Here is a 16,724-nt window from a genome sequence, read left to right on the forward strand (position 1 = left end):
AATGAAAATTTGCGAATATCTTTTATGTACATAGAAGTGTGCAATATTCATATTTACGTGCAATACATCCGTTTTAGGTTAACACGCAACATAAAATTATAAAAAATGTCAATTTAACTCAACGTCAACAAATCAAATTGGAGCAATAAAAACCGGAGAAGTAGATAAGAGAAATCTGTATGTTAAATCAGGACATATTGGAGAGTTTATACAAAATAACATGAATATACACAATATAACATGAATATACAAAATATTCATGAATACAATTAAGCATGTGCACAAAATGTAGCGATGCTGTTATCACATCCACACGAGGGGCTGATGTGTGTTAAATAAGCCTCGTGTCACTTATACGCCATGTGCACCATCAATATTTATACTAAGAGTGTCTGTCATACATACATACATATACATATGCATATACAAATATCCATTTACTACTATAAATTATCTATTGATTAGACCGAGTTATGCAACGAAGGTTAACCACTCCGACACGTGCATTTGATTAATTCGAAAATTTTGCCATACATTAAAACTTTCAAATTTCAATCTGGCTACTCATTAAAATGTAAATGTTGAGGCTTTCCATTTGTATTGATTTTAAATTAATATAAGTGATATTTAATACCATTATTTTACTCCTTCCATACGGGCGCTCCACATCTGCAAGCTAAACTCAACTTCAAGCTCAATTCGCTTTAAATTGACTGCATGTTTTGTATGTATTGTAAGAATGTGTGTATATACATGGCACCATGAAGCTGTAAAGTCCAATCGCATAAAAAATATTCAGTTGCATTCAATGGCAAATGACGCGGAGCACATTTCCCAGCGTGCACTGCTGTGCCAATTCACTGCAGGTTTCTTTTGCCGCACTCTTAGCTGCTGATCTGTCACTAAGTGTTTTATTTCATTTTGATTACACTTGCTTTTAGCCAAAGAGAATTGGATCTACCAGCTGGTGGTATACTATAAGCCTTAGTGAAATTTAAAGTATTTGTTCAAGAAATTAACTTGGTCTTGCTGAAAAAGTTTACTTAAATATAAATTTGTAAGCTATTCATTTTAAAATTAAAATGCATAAGAAAAAATGTTACTAGTGGAACTCCTCAGGGGTTTCATATATTTAAAATACGATATAACCGATTTTAGCCCAGTTTAACAAAGCGCTTCAGTCGTTGCTTTCTCGAGCAAATGACCGCAAGATGTCTTCATTCCAACGTTCCAACTTTCCTCTGCTACCACCAGCCGGTACTGCGCCGAATACTTTTAGAACCGGAGCGTTTGTAATCATTCGGATGACGTGACCCAGCCAACGTAGCCGCTGGATCTTCATTTGCTACGCCATGCCAAAGTTGTTATAAAACTCATACAGCTCGTTGTTCCACCGCCTACGATACTCGCTGTCACCAAAGTGCAAATCTCCAAAAATCTTCCGCAGAATCTTTCTCTAAAACCCTCCAAGGGACGCTTCATCGAATGTTATTATAGTCCAAGCTCTGCGCCATACAATGGGATGGGCCTTCATCATGCCTTATAAAGTGTCAGTTTTGTTCGTTGAGAGAGAACTTTACTACTCAATTGCCTACTTAGGACAAAGTAGCACTTGTTGGAAAGAGTGATTCCTCGGCCGAGCCTTTAGTGCTCCGCAAGCTTAATTCAAAATATAAGTGGTGAGGATGGTCCTTTTGACCCATAAGCCTAACTTGTTTCCTGCTCAAAGCTATGGAAAAAATAATTGATCAATATATTAGAGATGTTTATCTTAGGGATTCGCCTCTCCATGTTCAAGAATACGCTTACCAGTCTGGCAAGCCGACAGAAACTGCCCTGCATAGCCTTACGCCCAAGATCGAAAAAGCGTTGGCTGGTAAGGAGATTGCCCTCTTTATATCGGTTGACATTGCGGGGGCAGTCGATAATGCTTCTTTCAGTCCTATTGAGAAACGTATGGTTAGGAGGGAAATAGACAGACTAAGCATAACGTGGGTTCCCAATATGCTGAGGAATAGAACGACAATCTTTGAAACTGGGCCAAAAAGATTATGTGTCAAGTCAAGGAAAGGATGCCCCCAAGGAGGCGTTTTATCACCGCTCCTTTGGATATTAATCATTGACGAGCTCCTACAGACACTCGACGATCTCGGATACGAATGTTAGGGCTTTGCTGACGATTTAGTCATCATGGTTAGATGCAAATTTGACTCTACTATAACTGATCGCATGCAACTAGCTCTCGACATTACCCAAAACTGGTGTCGGGAGAAAGGACTTTCGTTAAATCCAAACAAAACTGGTGTAGTATCCTTCATCCGAAGATGGAAATTAAGGGATCCTTAAATTAGGCAACGCCGACCTAACTCTATCTGGGGACATGAAATATCTGGGAGTAATCCTTGATAAAACCTTGACCTGAAAAAATCACTTATCGTACATCACAAACAAAGCCTTGAGAGCAATGTACGTATGCCAAAGGCTTTACGGTAAAACGTGGGGTATGCCGCCAAATATGATGGAATGGTCTTATAAGACAATAACAGTGCCAATGACCACCTACGGCTCTCTGGTATGGTGAACAAAAGTAGTCCAAACTAAGACTCAGATAAACCTTAACAAGGTATATAGAATAGTATGTCTGAGCGTTACGGGAGCAATGCGAACATGTCTCACAGCGACTTTAGGAATGGTCACTGGACTCATTGCACCCTATCTTGTAGCCAAAGAGATGAGAATTAGTGCAGCTCTAAGGCTTCCTAATCTACTTCATTTCAAAAAAGCAATTGCAATGGAAAAATCCACTTCCATTTTCCAGGCGGAGCTCCACGCTTTAGAGTTGTGTGCCAGAGAATGTCTACGCAGAGGCTTGCGCGGGGTGAATATTAACATTCTTTTTGACAGTCAAGCAGTTCTAAACTCGCAGGATAGCTTCTCATTCCAATCCAGCTTGGTCTGGGAATGTTTTAAAATCCTCAACACCCTAGCATCAAGAAACTTTGTTACCTTGATGTGGGTTGCGGGACATGAGGGGCATGGAGGGAATGAAATTGCGGACACTTTAACGAAAAAGGGTGCAAACACTCTCTTCATAGGTCCTGAACCTTTCTGCGGGGTAAATAACAGCTTCAAAAGTGCCTTTATACGTGAGCAGTTTATGTGTATTTTGCTTTCACTTCCGCTAGGTTGACAGCCAAACTCGCAAAAGCAAAAAAAAAAAATAAAAGTATAGCGAATGAAAGAGGAATAAATCAGCTCACGACATAAAAGAGAAGGCAGTTTTATTATTACCTTTTTTGATATAAAGCAGATTTCTGACATTTCTGCAAATGCAAACGTTAAGCCAAATTGGAGTTTTTCGAGAAAGGAAATTTTTATGAAATATTTGGAACTTATTGCAAAAAAACGAAATGTATATACTAAAAATGGCAATAAACAAATTTTAAAGTTTTACGCAAGCACTCGGAAATTCTTTTGAATAGTATCGATTTACAGAGATGAGTAAATAATGCAAAATCTTAGTTTGATACTTTTATTTATTAAAACGCTTTAAATGTTAATAAATAGTGATTTCTTTTACTAACAAAATCCAGTTTGTCGCAAACTCTTCCTTGTTTTGACATATTTAAACTTCAGCCGATTCGGCTGAATAGTGTTTTTTTTTTTGAGTAAAAAAAGTAGTTTCGAGAGAAATGAATTTAAAGTTTTACGTAGAGTAGCGCGCGGACCGCTCTCTACCCAGTTAATGCGCTGTAGAAACTATAATATTGGGAGTTTCCGCATGCAAATTTCACAGTGTATTCTTAACATAGTACCTATACTTTCGAAATATCGACAAAAACATTTATCTTTTGAAATTTATAGACCATCGGGTCCCCTTAAGGTAGATTTTCCGAAAAATACTCTTCTATATTCTCTTAATATTAGGCAGCGCACCAGGAAATGTGCTTTCAACCTTGCCTAGTAATAGAATGTCTGCCAGCTCTCCATTTGCTTCTGAGCGCTACATCTGTACATATTTTCTTCACTTATGAATATCCTTAAAATTAAGGTCGAATTTAGTCATTTTAAAATGTGTAGAACTGGCACATCACCAACTTATCGAACCCTTTGAATACATTATAAAGTTATAAATAATACAAATATTTTATCAAAAAGGTAAAACTAGATCTTTCTTTTTATTTTGTAAATGAAATAAAACTAAGAATTGGTTCAATCTGCTTAGTTGCCCAGTAGTTAATAGGTAAGACACCCTAGAAGTGACAATATATTCTTTTCTACATAACGAATCAGCTTGTCTAATAACAGAGTTGCTTATTAACTTATTGAATAATATTTTTACTTAAGGCGCAAATGTGTTGCTGAATACGAAATTAAATTTTTTTTCAAGTACCTTTACTAAGAATATAGAGAAACTAAAAACTGGCAGAAACCGGGAAAAACGTCAAGAGCTTTGAACTGAAAACATTCAGCCTAAAAAAAAAAAAGATTTTAAAGCTAACTGTAACACCCTGTGAAATATTAAAAAGAACATTTTTATTTAAAGTATTAAATATAATTAACTTATATTACTTATTTATTAAAACTAATGAACTTTCATAAAAGCACTTAAAATAACTATCAAACCATTACAAACTTCATTACTAACTGACAGCTACAGGGGCACTTTCAGTTATTCACTTGTGTAAAAGTTTTAAGTGGCAAAGCATTTACGAGTAATTCCAAGTTGAAGGCAAGTTGGATTCTTAAACATATTTTGAGCTTATAATTAAAACTCGATTACTGTTGTGATTTCATTTCACACTTTATTCCTAAGGCTATTAATTTTCAGTATTAATTTTTGGTATTTAATTTTCAATACTAATTCGAAACGAAAACTTATTTCTGTTTTGCTCAACACACAGAGAACTTAAGGAAAGTGTTGAATTGTGCATGTATATGTACAGTCTGCGGAAATAATATAGCAACTCAACATATTGAATAGTTTAGACTATTTCTTTATTAATTTTTTAATTTGAATTATTTTCTTATAAAAGCTACAAACCATTTTATAATAAAGTCCATACTAATTTAAGTTTCAAACTTTCTAAAACATTTATATTCATTAAAGTTTTTTAGCAGAATTTTTTTTTTTGAAGAATAGGATAGTTCTTTATTTAAATTCAAAGTTCACAATATTTGCTAACAGACTAAAAATAGAATTTAAAAAAAATTAAGAATATACGGCAATAGCCTTAAAGGTCTTCTGTCGGAATATTCGATGTAGTTTGAGCGTATCACGTAAATTCATTTACAATCTATCCAGTTATGTAAGAAACTAGCTTTTTCCAAGACCCATCATTTTTTCCATTCAACACATGCACATTCATAGTGTGTCAAAGTCGTTTGTTTTGGAAATTTGCAAAACGAAATTGTGATAATATTTGCCATCTTCCAATAAAGTGTTCGACGTCTTCTTTACCATATATGCCATTTAATTTCAAAAGATTGCATCTTGATTAAAATTTCACGCATTTATTGTACCCACCCATTTCAGTATTGCAATAAGTTATTTCCATGTTTATATGTTCTTTCTGCACGTTTTTGGGACCGTTCCTTCATTCCTTCTCAAATTTTACTATTCTTCTTCTTCCACATATTCTTTTCCAAAGACTTAGGCTTAGGCTACTCCCAGATAGCAAGACTCATTTGTAATTGTTTTATTTACGCCTTTTAAGCCATTTGTATGATAATAAAGTGAAAGTTTAAAATCACTAGAAAATCCTGTTGACTTTTCATAATTTTTTTCCTTGAAGTGTTGACTATTTTCTTCGTAAAGCAAACTCATGAAATTAGACGGCCCTATTAGACTTTATGTTCTGATGAGCGAAACATGAGCCACTGATGATGAATATCGGCAGGGGAAAAATTATCAAACATTAACGAAATTTTTCTGCGACTTCAAAATTGCACTTTGTTATCCAAAAATTTAATGGGCTACAAAATTCCGTTTTGTTTTTGAATATCTAATTAAAAGCTATGAAAGTTTGTAAATTTGACGAATTCTATAAATCTTAGATCGAGCTTGAAACTTGGATTAATATAGTCTTTATTATATAAGTAGAATGAAATATATTTTTATAAAAAAAAAAATAATTTTAATTAAAAAATAAATAAATAGTTAATATTTGTCAAAATATAGATACACCATTCTTTTTTCGCTGACTGTATGTGCTCCTTGTTCGACATATGCGATTCATAACCAAATACGGTACTGGCTGGTAACGTCTGTAAGCTCTATGCTTACGGTCACTTAAATTGAATTTCAAATTTCACAGAAAACAATTTTTCTCAACTCATATACATATGAATGAATATTCGCATCGACAAATATGTTTATGTAAATGCGTATGTACACATTTGTCCGGATAGTAGTAATACATTCATATTTGTATGCAAAAACATGGCAACATTCTGTCGGATTTAAGATTGCAATTAAATTTAAAAATTATTTTAGCTTGCTTCAATTGCTTCGAAATGCAAACTAACTCATACACACATAACTCATGTATACATACCTATGTATACATGCAAACATGTTTATATGCATTTCGTATTAGAACAGACACATTTGAGTAGTTTGCCAACTACATAAGTAAATACAAACAGATATGACAAACAAACAGCAGCTGCTTGTGGACAAGTAGAAGGAAAGGATCTGAGCAAAATAAGAGAAGGGAATGGCGACGGCTCACTGTGGAGCCGAAATATGAAATCAGGCGAATAATTCGGAGCAGATATTCTCAAAAAAAGGTCTAGGATATATAGCCCGCCGAAGCTTGTTGTTGTTGTTGTTTTAACAGTAATGCTTAACCGTAGCCGAATGGGTTGGTGCGTAAGTTGCTTGGCTAGCAGGAGTGCTTGGGTATGAATCTCCGTACATGAACATCAAATAATTGAAACATTTTTTTCTAATAGCGGTCGCCCTCGGCACGAAATAGCAAAACCTTCGAGTGTAAAGGGTTTTTCAATTGGCGCGGGTCGATTTTGGCGCCCTGTGGCAGCCATTTTGTTTTGGTGACATCTGTCAAACCTTTTGTTTATTATTCAGTTGTTTATGCTAAATCATCATGGCAAGTTACACGATTGAACAGCACGTTCAAATGATAAAACTTTATTATCAAATTAACGCAAACGTTGCGCTCATTGCGCCCATTTTTCGGTAGACGTGGTGGCCCTTCAAAGTCGACTCTTCAACGTTTGGTGGCCAAATTTGAGACGACCGGGTCAGTAAACAATCAGCCAACACCCGTACGTTCAAGGAACGCAAGATCAGCCGAGAACATTGCCGCGGTCCGTAAAAGTGTACAGCAGAACCCGAGGCAGTATATTTCTCGCCGTGCTCAAGAACTTGGCCTTTCGCAGACTTCAACTTGGCGAATTTTGCGTCGGGACTTGGGCCTACACCCGTACAAGATCCAACTGACCCAGGAGCTCAAAGTTTATAACCATAGACAACGCCGTTTGTTCGCTGACTGGGCTTCGAATAGTTTGGAAGAGAACCCCAGTTTTGGGCGAAAAATCATCTTTAGTGACGGGGCGCATTTTTGGATGAATGGCTGTGTTAACAAAAAAAATTGCCGTATATGGGATGATACCAATCCACACGAGGTTCACCAGGTGATAATGCATCCTCAAAAAGTCACCGTTTGGTGTGGATTTTGGGCCTGCGGCGTCATTGGTCCGTACTTTTTTGAAAACGACGTTGGTGAGGCGGTCACCGTCAACAGCGAGTGCTACACAACGATGATAACCAATTTCTTATGGCCCATATTGAACCATAGACGACATGTGGTTCCAGCAGGACGGCGCTACGTGCCACACTGCAAACGCCACGATTGACATTCTGCATGAACGATTTGAGGGTAAGGTTATCTCTCGCAGGGGTGATGTGAATTGGCCACCAAGGTCATGCGATTCGACCCTGCTAGACTTTTTCCTGTGGGGTTTTTTGAAGTCTCAGGTCTATGCAAATAAACCACAATCGACCGATGCTCTAAAGGTGAACATAACACAGGCCATCGCTCAAATTCAGCCGGATCTATGCGGAAGAGTCATTGAAAATTGGACCACTCGGATCCGTTTCACCGTAAAAAGCCGAGGCGGGCATTTGAATGATGTCATATTCCACACTTAATGGCATATATGCGCCTTTCAAATAAAAAAATAATTTTGTCAATAACTCAAACACAGCTTATTTTATCCCTTTATTTCTGCCATGGAAAACTGCTTATAAAAATCATTTGCCGTTCGCAGTGCGCTTAAAACTGTAGGAGGAGCTCGGCCAAACACCTATCAGAACTATACGCGACAATTATTTATTTATTTTGTGGGATATATTTGTTCTACTAGTAGAAGTTTGAAAATCTTTTATATCGAATACTTTTGGTAGGGAAAAATAGTTTTTACGGAATGTTGAAATTTGAGGTTTTAAATATTTTTTGTTTTAAACAGAGTTAAAATGCAGCAATCGCATTGAAATTCTGAAATTTGAAAATTAAAATGGGTCATATACTGCAAGTGGGCGTGGTATCGCCCATATACACTATGCAGCAAATTTGACTTATTTCTTTATAAAACCCCATAGCATTAAAATTTTGTGCTTTCTATGGAGTATAATTATTAATCAAATATTATTGACATTACGTGGCCTCGTACCTACTATTCATTTGTTTAGAAAAAAATCACATATTCAAAAACATAACTAATAGGACTATGAATAAGTTCGTGCGGTTTTTTTTCGAAATTTGAAACTTTATTGACGTAAAATGGTTACAAATTTAATATTCAAAATATTGTCCATCGCTTACTACTACTTTTTCCCATCTTTCTGGCAATTCACGGATTCCCTTTGTGAAAAATTCGGTCGGTTTTGCCGCAATCCACGAATCGATCCATTTTTTGACTTCATCGTAATTACGGAAGTGCTGGTCAGCCAGGCCATGTTGCATCGATCGGAAGAGATAGTAATCGGATGGCGCAAGGTCTGGACTATACGGCGGGTGGGGTAGGACATCCCATTTGAGCGTTTCTAAGTATGTTTTGACCACTTGTGCAACATGTGGCCGAGCATTGTCATGTTGCAAAATAACTTTGTCGTGTCTATCGGCGTATTGCGGCCGTTTTTCTCGCAGTGCTCGGCTCAAACGCATCAATTGTCGTCGGTAGACATCCCCCGTAATCGTTTCATTCGGTTTCAGTAGCTCATAATACACAACACCCAGCTGGTCCCACCAGATACACAGCATAACCTTCAGGCCATGAATATTCTGCGCCGACGTCGATGTTGAAGCATGGCCAGGGTATCCATACGTTGCCCGACGTTTTGGATTGTCGTAATGGACCCACTTTTCATCGCCAGTCACAATTCGATGCAAAAAACCCTTTCTTTTGTGCCGTTGAAGCAGTTGTTCGCATGCCATAAAACGGCGTTCAACGTCTCTTGGCTTCAATTCATACGGCACCCAATGGCCTACCTTTCGGATCATTCCCATGGCTTTTAAACGTTTGGAAATGGTTGATTGATCAACTCCCAAAGTTTTTGCAACCTCTTCTTGCGTTTGAGCCGGATCTTGATCGAGCAATTCCTCCAATTCGGTATCCATGAACTTTGGCGGCGCACCCTCGCGTTCTTCGTCTTCCAAGCCAAAATCACCACTTTTAAAGCGTGCAAACCACTTCTGGCACGTTCGCTCAGATAGAGCATGCTCACCATAAACTTCCACCAAGATACGATGACTTTCGGCTGCTTTTTTCTTCATATTAAAATAATGAAGAAGAATTCCCCGCAAAAACACATTATTTGGCACGAAATTCGACATTTTCAAGTGTGGTAAAAATATTGTTGTTTACGCTTCAAATAAAAAACTTATACTGACGTTTGTGCCTTACGACAGTAGCTCTCCAATGAATGTTTGGAAATGTGGATCGATGGAATAATAATCAAGTTACGCCATCTGTTGTAAAACCGCACGAACTTATAAATAGACCTATTAGATGATTAATTTTGCGCCACCTTGTTTTTATTTTGAAATGAATGAGATAATTTATTATGAATCAGCCGCTTCGTTATAATATTCATTGTTTTTCTTACCTCCATCATCACATTCCGTCATTTGTTCATCTCTAACTCCTTTACATTCGCGCACGTTAGCCGCTGGACAAACTAGGGTAATCCAATGCATGGAAAGTACTTATTTATATCTAAGTTATGAGTGTTGCAAAATTTATTTTTTTCTTTAAGAAGGTATCACAATTTTTGTGATAGCTTAAAATTTCATTTTTGAATTAAGCGCTTGCATTCGTTGTTTGGCCCCACAGTGCGGCATTCGCAAGAGAAAACGATAATGCAATGAGCTGTCTTCGAAATTTCTCGGGCATTAAAAATGCATTGAATTACAGAAAAAAAATTTGCCTCAAACACTCATCATTTCACGAATTCGTAGCATTTACAGCATTTGTAGCATTTCAAGCATGGCTGGCAAGAATAGAAAGCAGAAAAAGAAATAAAATAAAAAAAAAAAGTTATTTTTTTTCGTGTTCACTGCTACCAGCATAGTTGAAGAGTAAATAGTATATTAGAAAGACCAAAAAGCAAATAGTTTGTAATTTGAGGTCAAGTGCCAACAAGCCGTAGAGGAGCTCTGTGTATGTAAGTCACTGCAGTGGCTGTTGGTTGAGCAGTCAGTTGGCGACTAAAAGCCACCATTGCGCATAGCTTAGAATATGAGATGCTATTAAATGCATAGTTGGAAACACAAACTGTCGCAACACTACGTCTCACTTCTACAAAACGTTCCTCGTTTTCAACAACTCAACTTGAACGCAGCATGTCCTTAGTGGTATACCAGCTGTGGTCCCGCTTGTGGCTGTAGCTGTGACTTTTACAGCCCTGGTTGCTTGTCACTTGCCTCCATCCTTACAGTTTTTGCAGCTGTTGCTTTACTAGGCGACAGTACTCTTTCTTCTCTAGAGCTTAACTTTCTAAACATCTTAGTGGGAGAAGCACTTCATTTACTTGCCTTGGCTTAAAGTGGTGCTTCGGGCGATGTTCAGTATGTACGTGTGTGTATTGCTACATGTATGCATGTGAACTTTTACACTTAAGTATGTGTAACGTAACATCTCTCTACTAAGGTGCACCTACAGTGAAAATTCGAACTAGTGCTTAAACTACAACTTAACAACTAGATTTGAACTAGTTCGCCGGTGACTAGAATGCTATTAGTTACTAAATGTTACTTGCAAATTGTAAAAAATATTAAATACATGCAGTTTATTGTCTTTAGTTTATTACCTTTCTGATTTCTTAAAAATATTAACGAGCTCTGCGACGAAATAAAAAAAAATACACTAGTCAGTGGCTTTTTTACAACATCTATCGGTTTGAGATGGAGAAATACTCACATCATGGAGAGTCATATGAAATATAAAGACTTTAATGAAATGTTTAAAAAAAGGCCGTTTTAAGAGTACATGTGGTAACACCTTGCCATTTTTGTCACACATGAGGAAATTGATACTCCGCACGTATAAATTGAATGACAAAGATGATTATGATAACATCCCCAAATAAATAATAGAAAATTGTCCCAATACCATTTCGTTGATTGTATGTTTAAAACGGGAAATTATTCCGCATTTATTGCTGGTATTTTAGTAACGTGCAAATTCTTGTTCTCTGCAAAACGAAATAATTATAAGACCAAAAGCGTTTGCCTTTAATTTAAAAGTGTACAAATTAAGTTATTGTTATATTTATTAGAAGTGCTTTTGATCCCTTTATCTCGTTCTCATATTCATGTGATTGTTTTGGCTTGGAAACAAAAAAATGCCGCGTGGAAAAGCTTTGTCTGAATTTGAACAAGAACAAATTTTGACAAGCAGAGAGAGAGAGAGAGGCCTTACAATGCGAGATGTTGCTTCAAAATTAAAAAAAAATAAAGCCGAGGTTTTATATTTCTTCCATTTGAAAGAAAAGTACGAATGTGCCAAGAGAACCAAATTGGAAAATCAAACGTTTAGCAAATAGACCTGCTGACATTAAACACGCCCTTAATTTGGAAGTTACTTCCTATTGTGCGCATGCGGATTCTAGTCTCGAATATGCAAAGCGAGTACCTAAACCTAAGTTAACCACCCAACACAAACAGGCCAGATTGACACTTGTAGAAAAGGAAAATGAAATGTTTTGGGAAAATAAATGGGAAAGAGTAATTTTTTCCGGTCAACAAAATGTAATCTCGACAGAAGCAAATGCTTCCCAAATGTGTTGCCATGATAAATGGAAGAAAAAGGAGCAGAGAATGTCCCGTAATTTTGGAAGGTGTTCTAGCTTCGACAGCCATTAGTGTCAGAGGCAATACGCCCAAATATTTCATATCCGCAAAAATTGATAGTGTGAAGTATATAGAACTTCTAGACGAAAAATGGATGGAGCAGAGCAAGGCAGCCGTGCATGCTTCTAAAGCAACAAAAAAAATTTTTTAGCAGCAACAAAAATACCAATTTTAGAATGTCCTGTTTGCAGGAAAGAGTACATCCGCCGTAAGGCATGCCTGTAGTAAGAGGCTATTAAAATCCGGCAGGAGAAGAAGGGGCTCGGCTCGTAAGGCCTCATATACCCCGAGTACCTCCGACGGCAGGGCTGTAAAGCTCTTAAGGATCGGATTTTACTGATAATCCTTATTACCGTATACTGGAAAATATTCTTAGATTAGGAAGTCTATGGACTGGTGAAAGTAGTATTCTATCACCTCAGTGCAAGAGGGTAACACCTCACCGAAATGGCCGATAGGCTAATGCTGCAATCACCTCCGTTTCCGTTAAAACTCTCGCAACCCTTCGGGTACGTTCTTTAAACGACACCATTAAGTTGGTGGTGCAGGCTCTGTTGAGAAATCCTGACTAGTTTCTGTCCTGACTCTGAACTCTATTGCACATGAAGCGTAGAGTCAACCCTAGCAAACTGCACTTTCGTGTAAGAATACTTTCTCAATCGGTTCTCAGAAATGGAAATCAGTTTAATAGCGCTAGAAGTCTTAGAAATTAAATTTAGTTAATTAAACATTTATCAAAATATTATAAAAGACTTAATTAAATCGATTCCTCGACGAGTTCAGCAAGTTATAATCAAAGAAAGATCCCGCACAAATGACTAAGCATCAAATTATATACTAACCCCGATAACTCTACTTTGTTATTTAAAATACTACTTTTGGAAAATATAAATCCATAATTTTCCCAATAGTCGTATCATCGTCGTATATTATACATTCATTGGATTTTGTACACTGCCCTCTTTCATTTGAATGCCATATTTCTATATCTTTTAAATTTAAGATTTATACATTTTTGTTTAAGATTTATTTATGTGGGAGTTGGATTGTTGCATAGTGTAATACATCCACATTAGTGATATTAACACACCTTAAGGTGTATATCTATTTCGGTTGAAGCACACAGAAATATATTTGGTTCCTTTTGGGGCGAGCCTGGTTTATAAGGTCAAAAAAATCAATTTTTTTGTTTTCATTTTAAGCGATTCCTAATATATTTCAGAACATTCCCACAAAGTTACAGAGCCTAATTCTCAATATTTCCGTAGATATAAAGCCAAAGGTAAGCGAACGTTAGGTAGTTACGTTGTGACCGGACAGCTATAGTACAAACTTTATCTTCTTTTCTCGACTTTTCATTTTTATGATTTCTTTGAATTGGCGTACATGAATGAAAAAAAAACTAATGAATCTTTTGAAATGAATCATAGCTTATTCCCTTCAGTATTAAATTCTCTTCTATTTGAACTAATATAACAAAATAGATAAAAAAAATTTTCAAGATTTTTATACCAAGTTGAAGTGAATTTTTTTTTTTATAGAAAGTCATTTTTTCTTTAAAACCTCCAAAAAGTTGAAATTTTGGAATTTCTCTCAGTTTTCTTAGTTCATCTAGAATAAAAAATCATGATAATTAGCAATCCAATTGAATTTTTTGCTTTAGATAATAATTACGAGCTGTATCTTGTACGCCAGTTGGAAACTCCAGCGTTGCAGCGCTCTACTAATTTCTATGTTAAACATTTTTTTCAACTTATTTTAACCAGTACAAAAATTTTTTATACTTTTAAATGTTCATTAAAAGATAAAAAAAACTTTGCAATGCTAAATTAATTTTTTCCTTAAAAAAAAAAATTGCAAAGAGATGCAATTTTTAGACTCATAAACCAGGCTCCTCCCTTAAACATTTTTATAATATTGTATTTTATTTTTGTTTTGTAGCATAAAATAAGTTTTTTAAAAATTTTGATCTAGTGAAAAATCAGCGAAAAATACTGATTTAGCGAAGTGCATATATTACGGCCGTTTGGAAATCGACCGAAGTGTCACTACGTACATTACTAAGCAGATACGTGGTAGTTTTCACTGATTCGCTGGTTCTAATCTCCCGTGGGACATAAAGCACTATAACTCGCATAGTTATGGAAATCCCACTATGAAATTTTCAGGCATAACTGGGTGAAGTCTCAGCGTTAATGGCAAACAAAGGCAACAAATCTGAGGAAAAAATCTGTTTTTCAAAATTGAGAGAACAAAAATTTTTTTCTCAAAAATGTTTAACAATAAAATTGCCTTTTCCGGAAAATTTCTTTGTTAAAGTATTTTGCATCCTAAAAAATTAAAAAAAAAAGAGTTTTAAAAAGAATTACAAATTCAAATTTCAGTTTAAAAACTCTATACTAAAATTTTGTTAAAAAAAAAAATCAAAAAAAAAACTTGTATTTTTCCAAAAAAAAATAATTATTTTTTAAGTGGTTTTTATCCTAAAAGGTAAAAAATTAAGGTTTTAAAAGAACTGACGATATTTTACTTAAAAAAACATATACTAAACTTTTTCACATCGAATAAATTTGAATATTATACATATTTTTCAGTTTACTTCTCATTTTACTCATTCAAAACTTATTTGTTGTCAATTTGCTAAAATGGCATTGTGCAAAATATTAGAATCACTTGACATGTTGTCGCCCAATGGATGAGACAAAGCTTTTATACTGGAGGCATTGAAAAATCATATTATTTGGATTGCATACAAAAATTGATGAAATGTTGAATGAAGTGTATCGAGCTCAAAATATTATTATTTTTCACTTTCAGGCATCTATTGAACATTTGTTTTGGTGCGTACACCCTTTCTGGGTGTTTGGCCGAGCTTAAATCCTATTTGTGGTGTGCGTCTTGATGTTGTTCCACAAATGGAAAGTTGTTCCACAACTCCGAAAGGCAGATATTTTTATGAGGAGCTTTTTCATGGCAGAAATTCACTCGGAGATTTGCCATTGCCTGCCGAGGGGCGACCGTTATTAGAGCAATGTTTTTCTTAAGTTTGATGTTTCACCGAGATTCTAACCTACATTATCTCTGTGAATTCCGAATGATAGTCATGTACCAACTCATTCGGCTACGGCGGCCGACGTATTGAACTCCATCTTTGTTAACGTGCGGTAGTTGATACGTATATACTTACTTTCTCCCATCAGTGATATATTCTTGGTATACTTTTTTCATATTAATTTTCTGGAAATTCGTTGGAGTATCCTTTGAAAAACTATCAATTGCTTTTATTGAACTTTTTCCCGCTTTTAGTGCTCGATTGCAAAAATTAAGTGTGCACATTTTTAATAGCCATTCTTGTGACCTTTAATTACTCTAGTGGGAATTTTCGGATGCACGCACGCCCTGTCCATGAGAGTACGTGCCAGTTTGCGCAAATATCCCATGGCAACAAAAGAAATTTTGCTACTAAAAGTATTCATTTATTTTCCTTGAGTTAATTTACACTTTTCAAAGCATTTAATTTCCATTTAAACGCTCACATTTTGACATTGATATTTTGCGATGCATACGCGTACACTCCCTTGGAGCGGGCAGAACCACCTATTTCATTGAAATTTATGTCAACACATATTGCAAGGCAAGCCAAATATTATTGCATGATAGTTATAAATAACAGAGGAGTTATAAATTAGTCGTTGCCGGGCGGGTTGAGCCGTGAGTGGTGCGAGATTATAACTGATGGCGAATGGCGGTTGACACTGTCGACTACTTGACTACTTGACATATTTACATAGCAGTGAGCTAGTAGCTGACAATTTGCCTAAGGTCAATTACACCGTTAATCGCATTTCAATCCAACGGCCAACATAATAATAAATAATTAACAAGGCCAATAACCAATGGACAAGTGCGACAATAAAATACGAGTACAAATAATGCGCGGTACGTACAGCGAAGACCTTTGAATGGAATTAGTTACACTCAAGCGTAGGAGGAAATTGTGGCCGATATGCAGGGGAATTTGATGCTGGCAGTTAGCCGCATACAGAAGCACATTAAAGTCTGTTTGAGGGCTGTTAATTAACATTGACTTAGGTGTAGAGGAATTTATTCATTGCAGAGAAATTAGAGAAGTGTATGTATCTATGTACGTATGTATGTATGAATGGTTGTAAATATTTTCAATTGCGTGAAATACGCTGATGCGTTGGCTGCTGTGCGGTTAGCTTTATACCAATTTATTTACTCGAGAACTATAAAAAGTTAATTGTTTGCTTAGCTTTTGGCCAAAGCTGCGCGCATATCTAAGTTAATTGTTTGCGTAATGGCTGCGCAATCGAGCAGCTGAGT

This window comes from Anastrepha ludens, chromosome 6 (genome assembly GCF_028408465.1).
Source record: "Anastrepha ludens isolate Willacy chromosome 6, idAnaLude1.1, whole genome shotgun sequence".
Taxonomy (NCBI): domain Eukaryota; kingdom Metazoa; phylum Arthropoda; class Insecta; order Diptera; family Tephritidae; genus Anastrepha; species Anastrepha ludens.